The following is a 20,704-nucleotide window of genomic DNA, read 5'->3' on the forward strand; positions in this document are numbered from 1 at the left end:
TGCGAACAGAGAGCAACACACTTAGTCACACTGCCACCCGGAGCCAACTAAACACTGACCAATCTCTCCGTTCATGTCTGTTTAACATCCCAAAAACTGCACACAACTGGGAAGTAAATCATCACCTTGTTTCGCTTCTTTTTTTTTCAAAGGATTACATCGAATTTCAGAGATGGGGTGAGTTTAATTGTTTATGTTTTTGCTAGGTGTTTGTCACCAACGTACGTTCAGTTAATGTGTTATTTCACAGATTTCGGTCGCCTGGGCTAACAGCTAAGCTAACGTTTTTTGTTAGCTATAACAGTAGCATCTGTTCATACACTTGTCTCATTGAAGCGTTATCGACTCCGTGAGTTCAACGCGGCTATTTAACAAGAACAAAAAAGTTCGCGTCAAACTAGATACACAGTTTACGGATGTTTCTGATTCAAACTTTGTTCGGAATGTAACTGTTGTCATGTTGCACTTTTACCCTGGTCACAAGAAGAGTGTTCGGACGTAGAGAAACTAACGTTAACATTTCACCGGTACTTGGCTCAGGCTGCTCAGTCTTGTCATTACCTTGCAGCATGGATCTTGTCTTTGTTGCCAGCTAGTCCACTCTGCGGATCCACCGTCTGTCCGAAAACGTTAACAGGACAGGGTGATAAACACATGTCTATAAGTTTGATTCTCGCACATATAAATGGGTTTTAACGCCTCGCGTTGGACTGCATCATAAAGTAGTGTATGGTTTTGGCTAATGCTTGTTGTGGACGATTCGCGTGACAACATTTAAAAAAAAAAAGGGCTAATAACTGGATATAACACAGGTGGGCTTTTTAAATGTTTTATCTTAAATCATTTGTTGTGAGCGTTTAAAGGGGGCTGCCCGCCGTGGTAGTCTCCTCTTTATCTTCTCTTTTTGTTGTTTCTTCCTATATGGAGAGCGCAGCTAATGCTGCAGCTGCGGTGTGGGCTGAAATGTACCCTTTGAGATTATGACAATACCCTCCATTTTTCTGCTTTCATATTAACAACAAGGCATTCGCCATTTTGGGGTATTTAAATTAGATTAGCGCTGTCGATTTAAACTGTGTTTATCTGTAACAAAGTTATGAAACTTTGGAGGAGGAAACATGAATAATACAACCTCTATTTATGTCGAGTTGAAAGTGAAAGAAGTGTTTTAATCAAACAATTTTAATAAATAGGGTTTGGAGTTTTAAGATTTCAAAACTGATAGAGTATTTTATGAAACTGCAATCCAACCACTTTCCTCTTCCTGTGATGACATGTCATATGTTTGGCTTAGTTTAAGTAATTCAGCTTGTAAACCTTGTAGTGACAGTAGACAAATAATCATCAAAACACTTATTGCTGGGCATACTTCACTTGCTCTAAATGAAAAACATCTATACAGTATATTTGAATAACAAAAAGTACCTCGTCAATTCTAAACACACAGGCGACGAAGCAAATACATGACAACATTTGACTACATTAAAATTGCAACCTTAAAGACAACTATGTTACAACCTATTCTACCTTAAATGAATTAAAATCAGGCTTGAAAAGGTAAACATATTTTCACTGCATTCATCTTTACTTGTCAGTTAGTAAAGCACAGGTGTTGCTAATGGCGTTAACGATGGCTTTGTTGTATTCAGGTGTCCAAATGACAGTCAGCCAGCATTACAATAAGAGAGCTAAAGCTTATCTAGACCTGGGATTGGAAACACGGTGTGTGATGCTTTGTGAACAATTTGGGCTCATACAACCGTGTTTTGTTGCTGTACATTTACCTTGTTTGACTGTTTTGGCAGACATTTTTTGTTTGCGCAGTTGAACTGACTTGCCTTTACAGATATAATTGATAGTAATAAAATCCAGTGTGCCCTTTGCACACACAGTCCTAAGTGAAATGGCAGTAAACATTTTGCTGGTAAAGTCCATCATTTAAATGGCCTCAGTAGCCAAGGCAGCGAGATAAATCAGATCACATCCTTGATGTGTTATGCATGAACCCAGTAACTGCCAATGAATCAAAACACAGGTAGAAGGTCACTAAATTTGCCTCATATTTATTCAGAGCACATGTCCTTGAAAACCTCTGCAGAGAGAACAATGTTGTGATGCTGTATACTTGGATTTTAATATGCAATTTTAACATAAAAAAAACTCAAGAGTCAGCAGCTTTGAATGTTAAAACGATATTAAATGGTTTTGTTCTTTCTGGTTTCAAACTATAATTGCTAAATTATTAATTCAAGTTGTGTTTAATTGATTAGAAACTATTTATTCTTTAACTTCAAATAGGTACTATAAGCATAATCTTAATTCTCATAGCAATACATCACATATATTGGGTAAAGTTTTGTGCGTGAGGTCTAAACAGTAGTGTGGATTAAGTTGTTTTAAATATTTCCCCAGTTTTAAGAGAAGCTGTGAAATCCGCAATTGGTCGTGCTTTGCTGAACAGTGCTCAACATTTTGAGTGGGGATCACAAAAACAATTTCTGTAGCCCCTCTTGTTGTTACATAATATGAGGGTCTCCCCTCTTTATGGTCCTTGGGTCTTTTAAAAGTGCCCCTTTTTCCGTTGGCCTTTTTGAAAGGGGAAAAAAAAAGGACTGCTAATAATTGTGTTTTCTCCCATTTTTTTTGTCTCTCCTATTCTTACCCTTTCCACAAGTTTGCACTCATTAATCAAAGATTGTGGCCTCCTGCTGAGGGCTGGGCAGGTTCATCAATTTGGCAGCCAGCTTGCTGTAAGGAACAGTGCCGCGGACCTTAACACACAAGCATAAATAAATCTATGGTCTTTATATGCAAACCCTGAAGGTTAATGCTGTATAATTCAATGTACCCTCTTTGTCTGCTGTGATTGATGTTTTTAAACATGTAAGGCTTGACGGGAGTCCCTTTTTGTAGGTCAGTGTTGACACTTTATGATTGGGTGAGCTTGGGGGGACCGGCACGAGGGAGGTGGATTATTAGGAATATGTCAGGGAGATTACTCTTTTTCACTCATCTTCCTGATCTATTTTCTCTCCGCCTGGAGATGCTTTTCGTAGTGCTTTATTTAAACCAATGATGTTGAGATTGAGGTCTCCCTGCTGTGTAGATGGGGCTGATGTTTAAAATGCAAGTGGTCTAGTGAAGTCTATTTGCTTGTTTGTTTTAGTATTTCTCCTCCTTCCAGGCCAGTGGAGAATGAATGATTTGGCTCCATATTCTCAGTCAGATAGTTACAGGACTAATACAAACCTTTCATCCAGTTTTTGTTCTAAACCATTTCCCTCTCAAACAAAGAATGTGCCTTAGCAGCCCCCTTTTTATTGATCCTTGTCCATTTCAAATCTGCCCCAAACACTTCCCACTTGAACTAGGCAGGCTGCTGCAGCCTCATTTTAAATATTACATTTTCACTCAACAGTGGCAGGTCTTAAAGACAAGAGAAAAATCATTCCCCCGTAAAATGTTTGAATCAGCAAAGGCCAAAATCGAGTTTTTAGTGACCCTAATTGAGTAAATTCTACGTGCCAAGATGAGACATTGCACAGTCAGTGGGCGAGCGTTTTTGGTTATCATAATGTGATTTTAACCTTTTACAAACTCTTTTTTTATTTATTGAAATGCTATAAAGTGTTTTAGCTGAATGGTTGAATATTATCCACATGTCTAGGTTATGCGTAAATGATCTCTCTTAGAAATAATCTGTATAAGGTACCACATGAACTTATGTTGGCACTCTCCATGTTGATCCCATTGGTTTTAATATTGTAATGCCCAGAAAGTGCTGAGTACTTGTTGTTCAATATTTAATTTTATATTGTTACAAAAAAAAAAATGCTCCAAATATAGTTTGTGTTAGTTTGTCAGAGTTGAGATTAAAACTTAAACAGGGAATATTAAGATGTAAGAGTCATAACAAACACAATATTCACCCAGACCTCAATAGCACGCGAGCTTGAGACCTTCAAATCATTTAATGCAAAGACTGTCAAATAGACTATAAACAAGCTGCTTTTGGTACCCAACTGACTGTTAGATATTCCTCGTCATAACCAACAGCTTTGTCATTGCTATCTGCCAGATAGATGTACAGCTGAGTAACCTGAGAGCCTTGTAGTAGTTCAAAGGCTTGTTGCAACAACCAATTATTTGAAACTAGAGAGTGACCTTCTCTCCTCTTGATACTGTATGAAACATGCAAGTGCAGAAGACAGTAATCTCTTTGACACTAGTATTCACACTACAAAATGAGACAGATGGAACTGTATGGTGACCCGCGTCTAGATGAAGCACAACAAGTGTTGCTGCTCCTGCTGTATTACAGCATGGAGGTCATACTCAAGTTGGGAGAGATCCAGTGTTTTCTGTTCATATGTTTACAGCTGATTAACAAAGCATAGAGAGTGAGGGTAAACATATTTCTATATTTCTATCAGAAAATACATGTTTTGTAATACTTTTGACCTTTTTTTGAATTGTGTCGAGACATTAATGGAAACATTTTGTTCATTGCATCTGTCTTGGGAGCTCTTTTGATCGTCGAAAACCCCCGTTTTTGATTAGGTATAAGTGAATTTATTTTAGGAAAATGATGTATTTTGTTCCAGGAGACGGGTGCACTTATATTAAAAGCAGTTCTTCAAATCAGACTTATCTTGTGGAACATGAAGCACAAGCCAGTCAGTCTGAGCCCATCTGAGTGACAAAGCAATTTGTATTCCAGTAAGGGCAAACAAATATAAAAATACTATTGAGTATGTCTTTCTAAGAGACCAGCAAATACAATGATGTTTGCTATAGACAATACAGCTTATACATCTCAATGCAAGGTGATTGACTTGAGTCCACAAGCTGAAGTGTTGGAGAGACATCAGCAACACCATGTCTCAGCAGGCAATAGTCACTCTATTGCATTTACGCGTGTGTGATTGCTTCCTAAAACCTGACTGATATGGGCTTAAAATAAATATTTTAACCAATAGCTTTTGCCAGTTTTTAATTCAATTAGTGTCTTGCTTCTGGTTGGTGGGAATCGACAACATTCTTGCTATTTGAAAATTGCTTTTGTAACTGTGACAAAAACCAAAATCATGCACGCTGCTGTCCTTTTGCACTCAATTAACACCACTCCATCCCTTTACTCTTATCAGGTGGAATCTAGAACCAAAACAGTGTTGACAAAGTGAGTACAAGGTTGCTCTTTGCAGTGTTGGTTTTTACCAATTCATGTTTTATTGGCATAAGTATGAGACTTAGTTTGATTTAAATTCCTTTTCAAAAATAACAGCTCGGCCTGGCATAACTCATGTTTTTGTTAGTTTGTGCTGCTATAATTCAGTGGTATGGCTTTTTAGTCAAATACAGGACCATGACTTCAACACTCATACTGTATGTTTGTAGAGACACCTTTTTAGTCCATTTATTTGAGTGATGTTGTTTGAAGAAGACTTGAAAGGATCAAAAAGATTCAGGCTCCATTTCCTTTACATTCCAAACAACCCAGATGGCAATTCATAAAGAGTTTACATGTGGGTCAGAAATGTTTGCAGCGTCTCACATTATTTGTGTTACGTTATAAAATATCTTGACCACGAGAGCAGCGTTGTCAAAATATGAACATTAAGAATGAATGTTGCTTTGTGTACACAGAATTTTAAAACCGACATTTCAGTAGAAGGGTATGGTAAGTAAGTATATTTTGGATATGAATGTGTTTCTTGTAGACATTTTTTGATACACTTTCCTAAGGTCATCAGATTTCTGCTAAATCAAATAGCTACCCTTGTTATACTTACTTAACCATAATCCAATTTCCTCAAAGTGTTTTGTCTATGTCCCATTGCCCTATGGTTTTCTCTCTGAGCAGCAGTTTGATTTTCTGCTGATGTTTAGAATGGATAACTCATCTCCCCTCGGGGTGCATATTACCATTTTTATTTTATTTTCACAGAGCTTTCAGATGGGAACGATGCTGAATGAGTAAATCGATAAAATCAAGCTATAAATCTGACTGCTGTTGTCTCGTGTTTCAGGTGCAGACCAGTGATGTCACGGAACTGAAGACAGTCTTATACAAGTAAGTGTTTGGTTACATCAGCTGCCCATTGTCCATCTCTGCCTCCGTGCTCTTTGAAGTGCCTCTTTTGATATTGCAAGGGGAAAAACAGTTTGCTTTGTTAAATTGGAACTAACTCATGAATGGTAATACAGGACTAAGCAGAACACTTCATTTTAAAACATTTTTTGGGCATAGGATTAGAATTTCCAATTAGGTTGAGATTTAACAAAGTCCTCCTTTATGAAATTAGTTTGTGCTGCATTACGCTGTGCTCTCATTTTGTGTGTATCTAATTAATTCCCGTCTTTCTTAGAATTGGAGTGTCAACGCTTCATAACATATTTAAATCTCTTGGGAGGAAAAAATAAAACTTTTCTGGCTTAGGGGTGTATTAAGATAAATGACTGTGAGCCAAACAGGGGTAATTGGTGGGGTTGGAGCTTTTGTTTGGCTTTGTTTTCAAATGGCCCTAGGACAGAGATGTTGAGTATATCAAATGAGCTCTACCAGGAAGTGTGACGAGTTTTTTCTCCGACTGCCAAACTTGCTGCCAAATAACGAGAGTGTTAATTTGCAGCCTTGCAAGTGCAGCTAATTTTTGCTCCATTGTGGAGTCGGTGTTAATTAATGAGGTATTTATCATGAAACTGTTTGACTATATGAAGATAATTACACTTGAATTTAGTTCACACTAAATCAACACAGGTGTACAGCAGACACACTTGAGATGAAATAATCTGTGCTGCAAGCGAAGTAATCATTTTGTTAATTGTGTTTGTGGAAAATCAGATATAGTTTAGTGAACAATGCTATAGTTTCTAGAAGGATGTGTGCTCACATTTACCTACGATGGAATTCTAATACTTCCTCATTGCGTCGTCATTACTCTGACTCCTTTTGTACTTCTCAGCTCTTTTTAACATCAAGTGAAATCCTAAAGATGAGTGAAACTGGCCACTTACACTTTTTATGAAGCAAAGAATGCTGAAAATGTGCCATGAAATTGATGGCATGTACACGGCCACCTCATGATCTAGAGGAAAATGTCTCCTACTGTTTATGTGACTGACCCTGGAAAGAGACAGGTCATCTGTAGCGCTGCAGACAAACCGAGTCGAAATGGCAATGGCAAAATGAGCCTGGCCACAGGAATCCCATCATCTCTAAACCTGAGTACCCACCTTTTATCTGTGTGTAGTAGAAGCCCTCAAGGATTTATTATTGCAGTTATGAATAACCTTCAGCTTACCTGCACACTCAAACAGAAAGTTTCAGAAACGTTGGCTAAGTTGGCAAGTTTTTAGTCAGCCATTGTTTTGGTTGCCAAAAGATGACACAAGGATATTTAACATATCATTACCTTGCTCTCACAAAACTATGATTATTGATACTGTGTTTCAGTTGACTTCAAAAAGAGATGGGCTATTTAGACATAATCAAATATAAATTCAATCATTTTTGACTAAATACTTCAATATTTCTACAACAAAAATATTGGAGAGTTCACTCTTGGTGCTTTTACAAACATATTTACTCAATGATACTTTTGAAAAAGAGTTGTCAGTCGTGTGTATATAATGTATAAGTTGATGAAAGCTAATAATAGAACAGCTCTAGCCGTCTGGAAAGTTGAAATCCCTTTACTGTAATGTAGCCTTTATTCTCGGTAAAGACAACACTTCAAATCACATCAAGTACAAAGGATTTCTTAAAAAAAGTAAAGAAAGAATTTGTGAACAGAACAGATGGTAACATGTGTGAGTATTATGATTCCAACAATATGTCCCTACCTGATTTCTTCTAAACACAATGATCAGTTTTTCTTAGTTCAACTCTCCCGAGCAATGTTTTCAACTGAACCACAAAAGAGAGACAGGACACGCATATACAGAGAGGGCGAGACTAACTTTAATAACAAGAAAATACATTTAAATCAGTGCTTTATTGTACCTCGTGCCGGCAGCTGCTTTAGAGCAAGAGCCAGGCCGTGCTGCCATTCATTTCTTTACCACTTCAACACAATGGAGATACAAAGCACACAAAGGGCATGTCTGGCCCCGGACAAAGCAGACGTGGTTGTTTTCAAACAATATTTTAATAAGAGACAAAGTGAAGCAGGACATTTTCCTCGCACTGTTCAAATGTCAAGTTAATTAGAATCCAATAAACAAATAAGTGTTACAGTTTTTATTTTATCAATGATTAGGTTTGCTTGAATATTGGAATGATACAATTTCCTCTTTTTTTTAATGTAAAAGTACTTTAAAGAAGGTGGACACGAGTTGGTAGTGTGTTGCCTGCCAGTCATATTATATTTTTCCATACCACATAAAAAGTAGTGCTATTCGGAAAATGCTGATTCTTCAGTCTTAAATGAGAGGGAGGCTAGTTTTATGGTCATGTGTGTTTTTATATGCATCATTATAAAGTGTATTTTGTATGTGTAAGAGGTTGAGCTACTTCAGTTCCCCCCCTCTTTTTAATATATGTATGTGCTGTGGTTAATAGTGTAGCTTTATTGAGGCTATATTTTGTGACCAAAAGAGGCTGTGGCTGTATACTATGATGAGGTATTACTTATCAGGGCCCACTTTTCTTTTGCTCTCTGCATATCTCTGCCCAGAGGAGCGCCTACATGCAGGACGGAAAGCTGAAGTGATGAAAGGTCTCTGTCTGTGGCAAATCTAAACTATAAGATGTTTTGTTTGTGTTGTATGGATACTTCTTTCACACTGACAGTTTTTAGACATTCAATTAATACTGAGACTTATTTAGATTCCAACAATGGCAGCACTGTGTGTAATGTGTTTTATGTTACTAATCCAGAACCACTTAATTCATGTGGCATTAGGAGATTGCTGATCTTTACATGACCAAATCCTGGATTAAACTAGAAAGTTCAGATGACAACTCCTCAGTTTATTAAACTGGCAAAAAAAATGATGGGAGTATTACATTACATTTAGCTGACGCTTTTATCCAAAGCGACTTACGACCAACAAGATACAAACTTGAAGAAAACAGAATCATATAAGCACATCAGGTTTCATAGAGCTAAAACATTTCAAGAGCTACTCAACTGGCTTTAGATAAGCCAGCCCTTTATTAGTATATAAGTGCTTTGTTAGTAATTCTATCGCTTGGAGTGGAGTCGAAAGAGATGAGTTTTTAGTCTGCGCCGGAAGATGTGTCAGCTTTCTGCTGTCCTGATTTCAATGGGGAGCTCATTCCACCATTTTGGAGCCAGGATAGCAAACCCACGTGTTTTTGCTGATGGGAACTTGGGTCCCCCTCGCAGTGCGGGTGCAGCGAGCTGTTTGGCTGATGCAGAGCGGAGTGCACGTGCTGGGGTGTACGGTTTAACCATGTCCTGGATGTAGGAAGGGCCAGATCCATTCGCATCATGGTACGCAAGTACCAGTGTCTTGAAGTGGATTCTAGCAGTTACTGGAAGCCAGTGAAGGGAGCGGAGGAGCGGCGTGGTGTGGGAGAACATTGGAAGGTTGAAGACCAGACGAGCAGCTGCATTCTGGATGAGCTGCAGAGGTCGGATGGCACATGCAGGTAGACCAGCCAGAAGGGAGTTGCAGTAGGCTAGGCGTGAGACGACAAGAGCCTAGAGTATTATGCATTTACAACAACATAAAGATACCATGAGATCTATAAGTTCTCCAATGAAAAAATTAGTGCAAAATCCAGGTATTTGTTGCTGCATTACAATTTGTAATTATTAGCATCTTTATATTGTTGGCTTTGTTCAGTCATTATTCCTTTTGAATGTTTACCATGACAGCATGTCAAAGAAGTTGAAGGTTATGGTTCACCCTTCTTTACAACATAACTTTAGTGATTGATAAAGTCATGAAGGATTGAGTCAAGGCAGACAAAAGAGAGACCAGAGCAGTTCCAAAATTCAGCAACACATCGCAGTGGGTCATCTGTAGAAATAACACGTTTTAAGGTTAGTTGTTGTAATATTGATTTGTAGAATAGTTCTAAAGTACTAAGTAGTATTGTTTTCTAGAGGGTTTTGGGGATTGGTTGGCAGTTGAAAGTGTGCATGTTTAGATGATATATGTATGTAAGACCCCTTTATTTAGCAGCAAAGGAACTTAGAGAATGAACCTTTAGCATAATAAATTGATAAATGAAAGCACCAAACAACTTCTTATATGTACACCAATCCAACCCATAAGTGGCGAATGCGTGTGCGACTTGTGTATACTGGCTGAAGCTCATTCCTTTATGTTTTATTTGGGTTTCTCAGATCAGTATAGTCTGCGAGTTTTAAGAAAGTCATTTAATATTTAGGACATGAACACAATGGAGGCAGCCATGTGGATTTATGTGGAGAACTTGTGCTCAAATGGGATAAGGCCGCTGAAAGGAATGTCATAAAAATAATTGTTCAAGTTCTAGACAGATGCAGACACAGAGGCTAGTTTGTTGTCAATAAAGTGGAATAATTACATAATTGAAGCTTCTCTTCGGTGGTGAGAGGTCAGACATGCTGGGTTTAAGTACAACACTAACATAATCTACAAGAGAGCTTGTTGAAGACTGTAGGCCTGCGAGAGCGTCACTGAGGTGTGCAGATGGTATTGAAGACAATTGAATTTTCTTGGGTGGCATGGCCAGCTGCCTACTGTTCCTTCTTTTCTGAAGGCATTAAGTCTTCAGGGATCCTTAGTCCCTTCCTGACTTCATTAGTACAGCAGCATTATGCATCACATAATAAAGATCCTGCAGTGTGTATTGTAAAAAACCTCCCAAAGTCTTTTATGAGCACAGATGTGTCGTTTCGATTATAACCTAGAAAATCTGAAACCTTTGCAGCTTCTTGAAATCTCAAAACACTCAAATATTATCAATTCTAATAAGATGCTCACCAATCTTGAGCGGCACAAATGTCACTTAGCTGGATGACAGTTTTGTTGGCAGCCTATAGAGCAGAGAGGATCTGCGGTGTCAGCGTTCAGACGGGTGTGGAGGTGACGCCAAGGTGAACGGCGAGTTGTAGAATGGTTAGAAATCATTGATATTCTGACTCGGAGGCTGCAAATGGCTTGGTGGCAGATGGAGTCTTTGTCAGGGAAGAAAAATGGCAGCTCGGGAGCATCAACGCCATTTTCCCTTATCAGCTCGTCTGGCGGGCGGTGACCTTCTGCTGCTCAAAGAGATCCCCTCTCTCATGATCAATGATCTCACCTCTATTGTTTACAAAGTTAGTGGAAAAGGACTTAAATGTCATTTTTTTGGGGAGAAAGATTGCATATGTAATCATGAAACTGATATTTTATTGTTGGTGCACCATAACATGCTCAATGATCAAATCCAATCCAATCCATGGCAGCTGTTTATAGCTCCAGAAATCTTGTTACTGATTTTCCTTAAACAGCATTTTTAATAGAAGACATTCCTCTGGCGTACAGATATATATTAACAAGTGGGTTTCATTAGCATTGTCTCACTCGCAATAGATAATTTGCTAAGGTGAAAATGTTTATGCAAACAATGTTAATTTTGGTAATTGCTCTTCTCATTACACAGGAAACACAGGCGCACAGAATACAACTGTGATATGCGGTCAATAATTCTCGCTGTTAACAAGTTTAAGTCAAAATTGAATATATTTAATAAACCCGGGGAAAAATGCTGAAAAGGAACAAACGATGCAAATGACATTGAGACCCCAGTTTAATATGTATGTTTTTCAGCTTGAATGTTGATTTCATTAGCAGATCTCATTGTTATGCACCGACTGTCCCCCTGCAGTAAAATGGATATTGTATTCACGTAGCCTGAATATTCAGGAGGAAATGTTTGGATTTGAGTAGTGTCCTTCAGTAACAGTGTTGCCTTCTCAACCAGATCCTGAATATTCATCATGTTGATGGTTGAACAACATGTTGATCTTCATTTATTTCAAATATTATTTTTTAGATATTTTTGTTCTTACAACCTAAATGTTGTGTATCATTTTGATTAAAACAAGTGAAATTTGAATTCATGTTTAGTTTACAATAAATCTAAATATGTATATCAATTGTATGGGTAACTGGCAGGAATCTGTCAATTAGGTATTTTGTTCAAAGTGGAAGAAAAATCTTTAGCATGCTAGCCGTGTACATGTTGGCCAGTCACCTCCCTGTGGGCATTAGCCACTTCTCCATTCATATACTTAACAGCATGGTTCACATTTCAGTGGTGCTAAAATTCAGATCATCATGTTACGTGCGTTTTTAATGTAAGCATCCTATAAGAACTTGATAGCGTAGTAACAAAATAGTGCCCCCTTACAAGCAAGCTGTTTTCCTATCTGTAAGGAGGTTCATCTTAAGCTCCCTCCCCTCCCTCTTTCAGGCCTGGCTGCTCATAGCTTTCAGAATAGTAGAGCAGTGCTTGTCACGTTTCACTAACAGGTACTGTGTGAAAAAAACTCTATCAGAAAGGCTCTGTGTGGTCATTTTCAGAAACTGTCCTGCGGTGACAATGTTATCAAGGACATTTTCTGCTCTGCTGCTCGTTGGACTAACAGGTGGAGGCCATTTAACTCAAATAATGTATGACAGTTTGGCCTATAAGACTTATCTCATACTGTCCTGAAGGCAAGGCTGTAGACAATTATCCAGTACTCAGTTCCCTGAGCACTGGATAAGCACTTTTTTTGGCATGCAAAAAGGTTCATCAGCTCCGTGGAAAAGTGTTGTCATCTAATTGTATTATATCATTCTAAAAAATATAGTCCAACACTAGTGTGTGTTTAATTTGATAATGTTAATTGAAGATGTCTGCAAATAACGGGGGAGCCTCTACAATTATTTTAGTTTTTAAAAAGGAGGCATTGGTAGCCCAACGTTTTGATGGTGGTTGTAGCTATACCAGTATAATAATATAACACGGCTATGGTCCACCTATCATCATGGTTACTTTAAGTGGTTAGTGGTGTCAGTACCTTTTTTATATAGTCATTGATAGCACTCCATTTTACTGGAGAGTAACCGAGTCTGAAGTAGAGCTAGGCAGCAGGTGATGGAAATATTCATTTAGCTGCTCTTTTTGTGAAGATGGCTCAGAGGCAGACAGGAAATTAGTTATTTTCACCACACATTCATCAAAAATAAAAATAGTCTGATGAGTATCCCAAGTGACTCTCCCACATCTATTGAAGCCACAGCTGCATGCGCTTTGTATGAACTCTCCTATGAATTTCAGGTGTTTTTGAGCACTTATTTGTTTCATCTTCCTCATCTCAAAGCCATTGTCCTGTGCTTTATCCTATACAAATTAAAATAATGATTTGCCCCATTTCATTTTATGACCATTTCTTAAGAAATTAAATAAAGTTGCATCCTGGCAAGAACAAAGAATTCTGGATGGCAACACTGTAAGACATTTGCCTTTCACACTTCCTGTTAACCTTAAAAACATCACAGTGTCTACAGGGACTGTCTCTGTGCCAAATGCAGTCTGTGCCTCTTGTCTAGCAACTTGCCAGAGCATTATGGATGGAAGTGGGGAAGTCGGTAATATCGGTTTGATGTGCGTCACAATTATAAAGCCTGAAATATGCAGCAAATGCCAAAAATACATATTAATTTGGCCCAACTAAAATGTCATTAATCATATGATAAGTAAGACATCTTTAAATAATAATAATAACATTTGTCCCAAATGGGGAAGCTGGTTAAACGGTACATTTTCTTCGAGGGTTATTTTCTTTGATTGTTCTCCTTTGGTGTTGGTGTAAGGTTGCTGTAACAGGAAATGTAGCAGCGGGCTTCATCACAGGCACGTTTTTGCAACTCCTCTGCCAATGGTTTCAAAGTAAATCATTGGTGTCAGCGATGGAACTGAATTAAACTATGAAAAACAATTTGCAGTACACAGTGGTGGGGAAAACGTTGTTGCATTGTGCTCCTTTTATGAATTCATTGTCTCTATATTATAGTGAATGGCTTCCAAATGCCTGGAAAGCATGTCAACCGATGACAGCTCGTCTAGAGGTGTGACCTATAAAGTACACCTTTTTTAATGTATTCACTTCATTTCCTCCTTTTCCTACAGGCTATAGTTATATCACTGCCACTTCCACTGCTAATGATATTTTGAGGGTTTAAATGACACACAGCAAAGGTGAAAAATACAGTAGCCTGTGAGGTGCTTAGCTTTCCTACTCACAACACACTTGCAGATGGTTAAAATCATCACTTACCACGCTTACTGTTACTAAAGACACAGTAGTATAGGCAAAGATGGGTTACTGACTACAGAAGAACAGAAACACTCTGTAGACTCTCCAGAGTGTTTCTGTTCTTCTACAGTGTAGAGGGTATGAAAGCTGGAAAGTCTCTTGCTTCTTCTGTCAGTGTTTCATGTTCCTCTGTGTTGTCTTAATCATTGCCTCGAAGTGTTGAGGGCCCTTCCTTTTTCTTTCTCTTCCAAGAATCTGTTATGGGATTATAGTCCCATGGATGCCCACATCAAAGTGACTGGTGTAGAGATGTGATGTGTCAGTTCTTATGCATTAGATGGCTGATGCAAGAGTCCAGCTATCAAAAACGGTGTTCTTCTTTAGTGTTTTTTAGCTGTATGGGTGCAGCGCCAAATGATGAAGTTAATATTCCTGTTGTTTCCCTATCATTGACCTTCATTTAGGACATTCAGCATGTGCACAGGTGTTTGTTTCAATGTAACCAGCATGCTTCAATAAAGCAGTGGACATATGGACACTGTGTGACTAATGCTTTGAAAGGGACACTCGGGATCTGTTTTATTGCTTCATTTGGCACACCGCAGTCCCACTTCCCATTATGGTTGCCATGTGATTTATGTTGTGCTCTTTGGAGAGTGAGAGAGAGGAGGCGGGAATGAAAGAGCCGTGATAGGGATGTTTGCCTTGATCCTGGCTGCCTTTTATTTCATCTTGGACATTGACAGTGGGGAGAAATGGGTTAAAAGCCCTGTTAGGCCCCATGTTTTCCTGTACATTTCCTTTTTGATCATCTAAAGCATTAGAGTGTTATTGGAATGGCATTGTTTATCCTCCAAGACTGACAAAGCCTTGGACTTTTCATCTTCACTGTCTCTGGCATGATGCATCACGCCGTCAGATTTAACCACCCCACCTTCCGCCTACAAACAACAAAAGGGTGCTGGGTTGGACAACTGGCTAACAAGAAAATAAGCAACACTCTTGTTGTCACAAGGATCTAAAATAGCAGAAGGTGTCCTTTGCTCTGCTGCTTGTTATTTAGCTGTGCAGAATGACGGATAACCTTTGCACCCTACCTTGGTGTTTAATTTGTAGCTATGTTTCCTGTCAGATGCTTGTACCTGATTTTAGGCTGTTTTTCTTGTTTACATGAAAAACACATCTTTCACAACCCAATAACCACGAGCTGACCTATTCACCTGCTGAGTTTGTATAACATTTTCAGTCACACTACCAACTGCAAAATGCGACCAATGTTTTCCTGAAATTGACATTTTATCAAACACATGAACACACTTTGTTTGTGTCAGGAAGTATTTGAAAAAAACAAGCGTTCACTAAGTTAACACAAACGTAACTATGGTTCTTATCAGTGTGTTTTTAAATAGCCAAGGTTTTCATTCATCTAAAGAGAATGACTGAAGTGGCAAAGGAAACCAACGCTAAAGCATGTTGCCTTCTCTTTGTATACTATTTTAAAGTCAAGTGCACATTGTTCCCACCAAAAAGCAGAAACCTTTTTTTTTGCTTCTTCACCGAAAGACAACACCTTTTTTTTTTTGCTTCTCTCCAGTTCATTCTAATCATTGTTATGAAAGTGTGCAAGAATCCTACACCAGCAACACTAGAAATACCTTTATTTATTAAACAATGGAACATCAGCATGGACATCATCTTTGGTCCAAAAAGATGCTTTCAGCAATGGGGACCAGTAATGCAGGAGTAAACAAGGAGGCTTTGTTGGATGGTTGTAATGTGTGGTGGTGATAATAATGTGTACGTGTGATTATCTGTAAGTATCTGCTTGCCTTGCCACGTCCTTCATTGCTAATACAAGGAAACTGGCTGCGTGTAAAGCCATTACCAGGTATACCATAGCTCTCAGTTATGGTTCATTTATATAATTTATGCCACGTATATTGAGCGTTGCATTCTATTGGAAAATATACTGCTATAGCAACGCATTAACAATGAAAATGACATTCAGGAGATTCCATTCCCCCTGTACCACCTGCATTTTCTCAGCCAACAACAACAGATTAATAGCAGCTGATTGGGATATGCATGAAATTACTTGTCCTTTTCACTCTCTCTACCCCCTCTCTTCCTCCTTCTCTGTATGTGTCTAATTAAAACTGGAGGCTGAGCTACACAATTTATGGCTAACGCTCGCTGCCGATGGGGCAGCAGTAGGCAGGAGCTCTAGGAATGTGTTCATGATGGATGTCAGTCTGTGCAGAACATGTGGGACTCCCACCCCCAGATCACTCCTCATGAAAATGATCCACATGCAAACGGCAAACTGTGCCAACACTACTGTGAAGGACAAATACATTTCTTGAAACATTTGTCATACTGAAGCCTCACCCCATTCATCAGAGTCCATTTTCCTCCTTAACTACCAGCCTTTCCACTCACTATATTCCTGGTAGCTTTCAATACTTGTTTGAAGCGGTCGATGCAAACACAAATTCGTTTTTTGCCGTGACGGTCTCCCTAAAAGATGGATGTGCCTGGAAGAATGATGATAACAGAATGCCTACGCTTTGTGTTTTGCTGGTAATTCTCAAGAGCAAAAAAATTATTATTATCCTGGCAGTACGAGCGCAGGTATGCTCTATGCGCGGCTATTGGCACATTTGCATAGGAGGTCAAAGATGTGATTCCAATGATGCATAAAAGACTTTGGCTGAGATAGGTGAATCAGTGAATAGATGGTGTTTAAAAGTGTTTAGTAACACTAGGCTAGGCTTTGCTATTGATCACATTAGCTGACACTAGGACTGTATCAGTGTCATAGAGCATCCTATAGGCTCTACAGTCTCTGCCATCAGCCACCCAAAAGTAATAGTCAGTCGATCAGGTGCTCCATAGATTTATTATTTACAACCAAGATTCAGTAGATTCATCTGACCCTTTCCTCCTTGATGACAGCCATTCTTTACGTGCGCTCATGAACACAACCTCTGGAAAGCAGATGGTTTCTTTTTTCTCCCAGCATGCTCATAAAAAAAGGGGCCCTCGCTGCTGAGAACAAACATGAGATGAATGGTAAATCAGCCCTTGATGCAGAGTATTGATTGTTTAGTAATGCCATGTTTTCCTTTATAATCACTCTGCTCTGTTCTCATGACAGCATGCTTAGTGTACAGTACTTGAACGCCTTCGATCTAGAGCCGATGTGTTCCTACAGTATGTGTAGGAACATCAAAAAATAAGGAAGACATTTAAGTGTATAATGTTATAGAAAGCAGAGACACATGGATTTTCTGCTTAGTATGCAATCATGTGCCTTTTTAAAAAATGATGTAGTCTCACCTTGTTAAATATTCGTTTCCTTTGACCTTTTTGCAGAAAGTTTGTTTTTCTAAAAGTACTTCCATAGAAACAAAAAAAGAAAATGTTATTCAAAGTGACATAAATCCCCTTCCGCGTCATCATTCAATGTAAAAGGCATTAGTTGGCCTTCAAACCCCCCCCCTTTTCCTCTCTGAGTAGTGCTGTGTGTTACTGCAGTGTTGTCTCTGATGCAGGTCAGTCTGCACTTCCCTTCCTCAACTGGTGGGATGGGTGAGACAGAACACTTCATCACTTCCCAGGTAGTGAAGGTGTCAGGGCCAGGGACAATAACATGTCATGAGAAGACCTGGGCAGAATGAAGCACTGATGGAAACTCATAGCCCTACATCTATGACCATGGTACTCTAGTCTAACTGTGGGTGTACCATTCCACCTACTGTGTACTGCCAGCTAACTAACTCCATTTCCTGTCGTTCGTGGACCATAAAAGCCTGCCCTACAGTGGGCTCTCATCCTGCACGTCTTGCGCGTACACAAATAGGATGGGGGCGGGGGGGGAGCCTTCACAAATAATTGACTCTAAGCTGGTCTGCTGGGTGACCTTAAAGAGAGAACGGCAAGTGGGTGAATGGCTTTTATAAATGTGCTTTAGTGATGTCATCCACTGGGAAGGTTTTAGTCCCTCTGCTTTTTACATCCTTCTATTTCCAACCAGCTAGAAAATCACTGAGGCCAGGCAGTGAGTGGCATTGCTATTTTTCCCATTGTAGCAGAAGGGATAGTTTAGTGGGATGATGGACACCAGCAGGGATTTGTGAGGCTTGGGAGTCTGAAGTTGGTTTCAAAACCATCATTTATAGAATCAATCAGAAAGATGTTCGTGTCTGAGGAGGACGGAGGAGGTGGATTTATCATTGTGATGTAATGCTAATTATTGGCCACCCAGCATGCATGGCAATTACAGTCAGAACCTGACATATTTAAAGACAATGAAATCTTCAGTCAGTTCATCACAGATCTCCAGAGAGCAGATTTTGAGTTGTGCATCTCTCTGTCTTAGACACTACCTGTTTCTCTTGCATCCATTAGCTGTAAAGACTCTGTGTTTGCAGTCAGAATACTGCTGATCCATGCTGATGACTCTGTTACTGGATTATCATTGTTAGCATCAGCCATCTGTTATTTTGCAAGAAGATAAGATGGACAAGGAGGAACACAGAAAACAAATGCCTAAGTTACTCGTACCCAAAACATAATGTGTGGAAATATCCACAGATCCATCACACACACAAATACTTAACAGGAAAGAGTAAATACATAGATAGGAAATACATCCATTTACATTATGAGAAAGACTCTTTAGAAACAGCTAGCCTGTCTCCGTCAATACGTAATAAAATCTGTCTACCAGAACCATTTTAAAGCTCTCTAATTAACAATGTTGCCTCGTTTGTTAATCCTTTTGGTTAGACACAGTCTGCATGCTAGTGTGCACATTTTCTCTCAGAGCCAGGCTAGCTGTTACACCCCGGTTCCAGTCTTTATGATAAGTAGGTGGGCAACGATAAGTAGATTAAATGATAAACCATTAATTGACAAAATTATCAGCAGATTAAAATAATTCTTAATTAAAGACCTTATGAGCAAATCATAATTTCTGGAACGTCACATTTATTAATTTAAGATAATACACCACTGAACAACTAACTGAAAGCTTTCATTTGATATGATGCGTTTTAACAATAAGAGCCAGTTCAGCGAGGGACCAAATAAAAGAGGATGCTGGGCTTTTGTTTTAAAGAGGAGGTAAACAAAGGTAATTGTAGACAATGGAAAAAAAGTTTAAAAAATAACACTTTGCCCACTTTATATGCATTAAGCCCTATGATTTATGTATAGCCATGTTTGTATCTGGTCCAACATTTTGGGTACAGGCTAGTTTTGCCTGTTAACATATATATATATATATTTTCACCTAATTTTATTATACACGCCAGTTTGTGTACACAAAATGTCAAGAAAACGATTGCATTATAGCAATTTATACACAGACAAATATAAAATCTACCATGAAAGAAATGTGAATCTGGGCCTAGAGACGAGGATTCAGGCTGAGATACTGCGTCCTCACAACCCTTGCATAGTGTCGTGCTTTAATCATATTATTCGTTGGCGTATTTACTAAGTTATAAGCTTACAATAAAATGATTGATTGCATTTTTGCGCTTTGTCTCATTAGAATGTCATTCTGTTCTTTCCAGAGAAGCTGCGGCATGCTTCATATCTGTGAAATGATTCAATCAGTCATTTGTTCTGTAAATCCTATCTGTTGTTTCAGCCTATGCTATTAGCATATACATGCTTTTCTAAGAAGTGTATCCTGCTGTTTGGGATGTATGCACTGTTTATCTTTACCTCACATGCTTACATTAGCTCGAGATGGTGTACATACATTCATTAAATACATTTGAAAGGGTAATGTAGATTATAAAACACCCAGATTTGCTCAATTCTGGTAATATCCGAATATCAGCTTTGTAAATGCTGTAAAACATTATCTCCCTATAGATCTGGTTTTTACATTAACAAAGGAAAGACAACCTTAAACATTATACAGGTCTCATATTAATCTCATATTCAAACATTTAAATATGCAGTATTTTAAAGAAACAATTCTAGAAGATCATATCTGCACATAATGTTGTAAAATGAAGATGTCAATTAACATTAGGGCCTAAAAATGTAGTGTGCAGAATCTATTCGTGACACCATTTATGCTTTGATCCTTCCAAAATGATTGCCACTTTGTTAAATGTTTAATTCAATTAAAACCGATTCATACTTTAAGTGATTCACAGGAAAGGGTTTTTGAGTGGACCATTAGCATAGTGGACATCTTTGAATGACAGGTGAAGCGTGATGGTGCAATGTCAAATTGACACCAAATGTTTTCTTTTTTCTCTTTCTTTTTTAATGTACCCTTATAAATATGAAAGCACCTTTGTTCTTTTCTCTGCACAAAAGCCCACTCACGCTACGGCAGGAATCAGTGGCCTTTCCAGCGAAGCATGGCTGCAGCTTTCATGTCATTTACGTCTCATCAGGGCTGTTCCTGGTGAGGGATGATACTTGAT

At 38.6% G+C, this 20,704-nt stretch overlaps 1 protein-coding gene across 3 annotated transcripts in view; it reads left to right on the top strand.

Annotated features, from left to right (window-relative positions):
* Positions 1-20,704, top strand: part of baz2bb (bromodomain adjacent to zinc finger domain, 2Bb) — a 46,157-nt gene continuing 25,453 nt past the window's right edge. For all 3 annotated transcript variants that reach the window (XM_010782534.1, XM_010782535.1, XM_010782536.1), the window contains exons 1-2: positions 1-177; positions 6,030-6,073. The gene's annotated coding sequence lies outside the window, so the exon portion shown is untranslated. The remainder of the gene's footprint in view (positions 178-6,029; positions 6,074-20,704) is intronic.

The sequence above is a fragment of the Notothenia coriiceps genome, unplaced genomic scaffold (genome assembly GCF_000735185.1).
Source record: "Notothenia coriiceps isolate Sejong01 unplaced genomic scaffold, NC01 NC01_scaffold00024667, whole genome shotgun sequence".
In the NCBI taxonomy this organism is placed as follows: domain Eukaryota; kingdom Metazoa; phylum Chordata; class Actinopteri; order Perciformes; family Nototheniidae; genus Notothenia; species Notothenia coriiceps.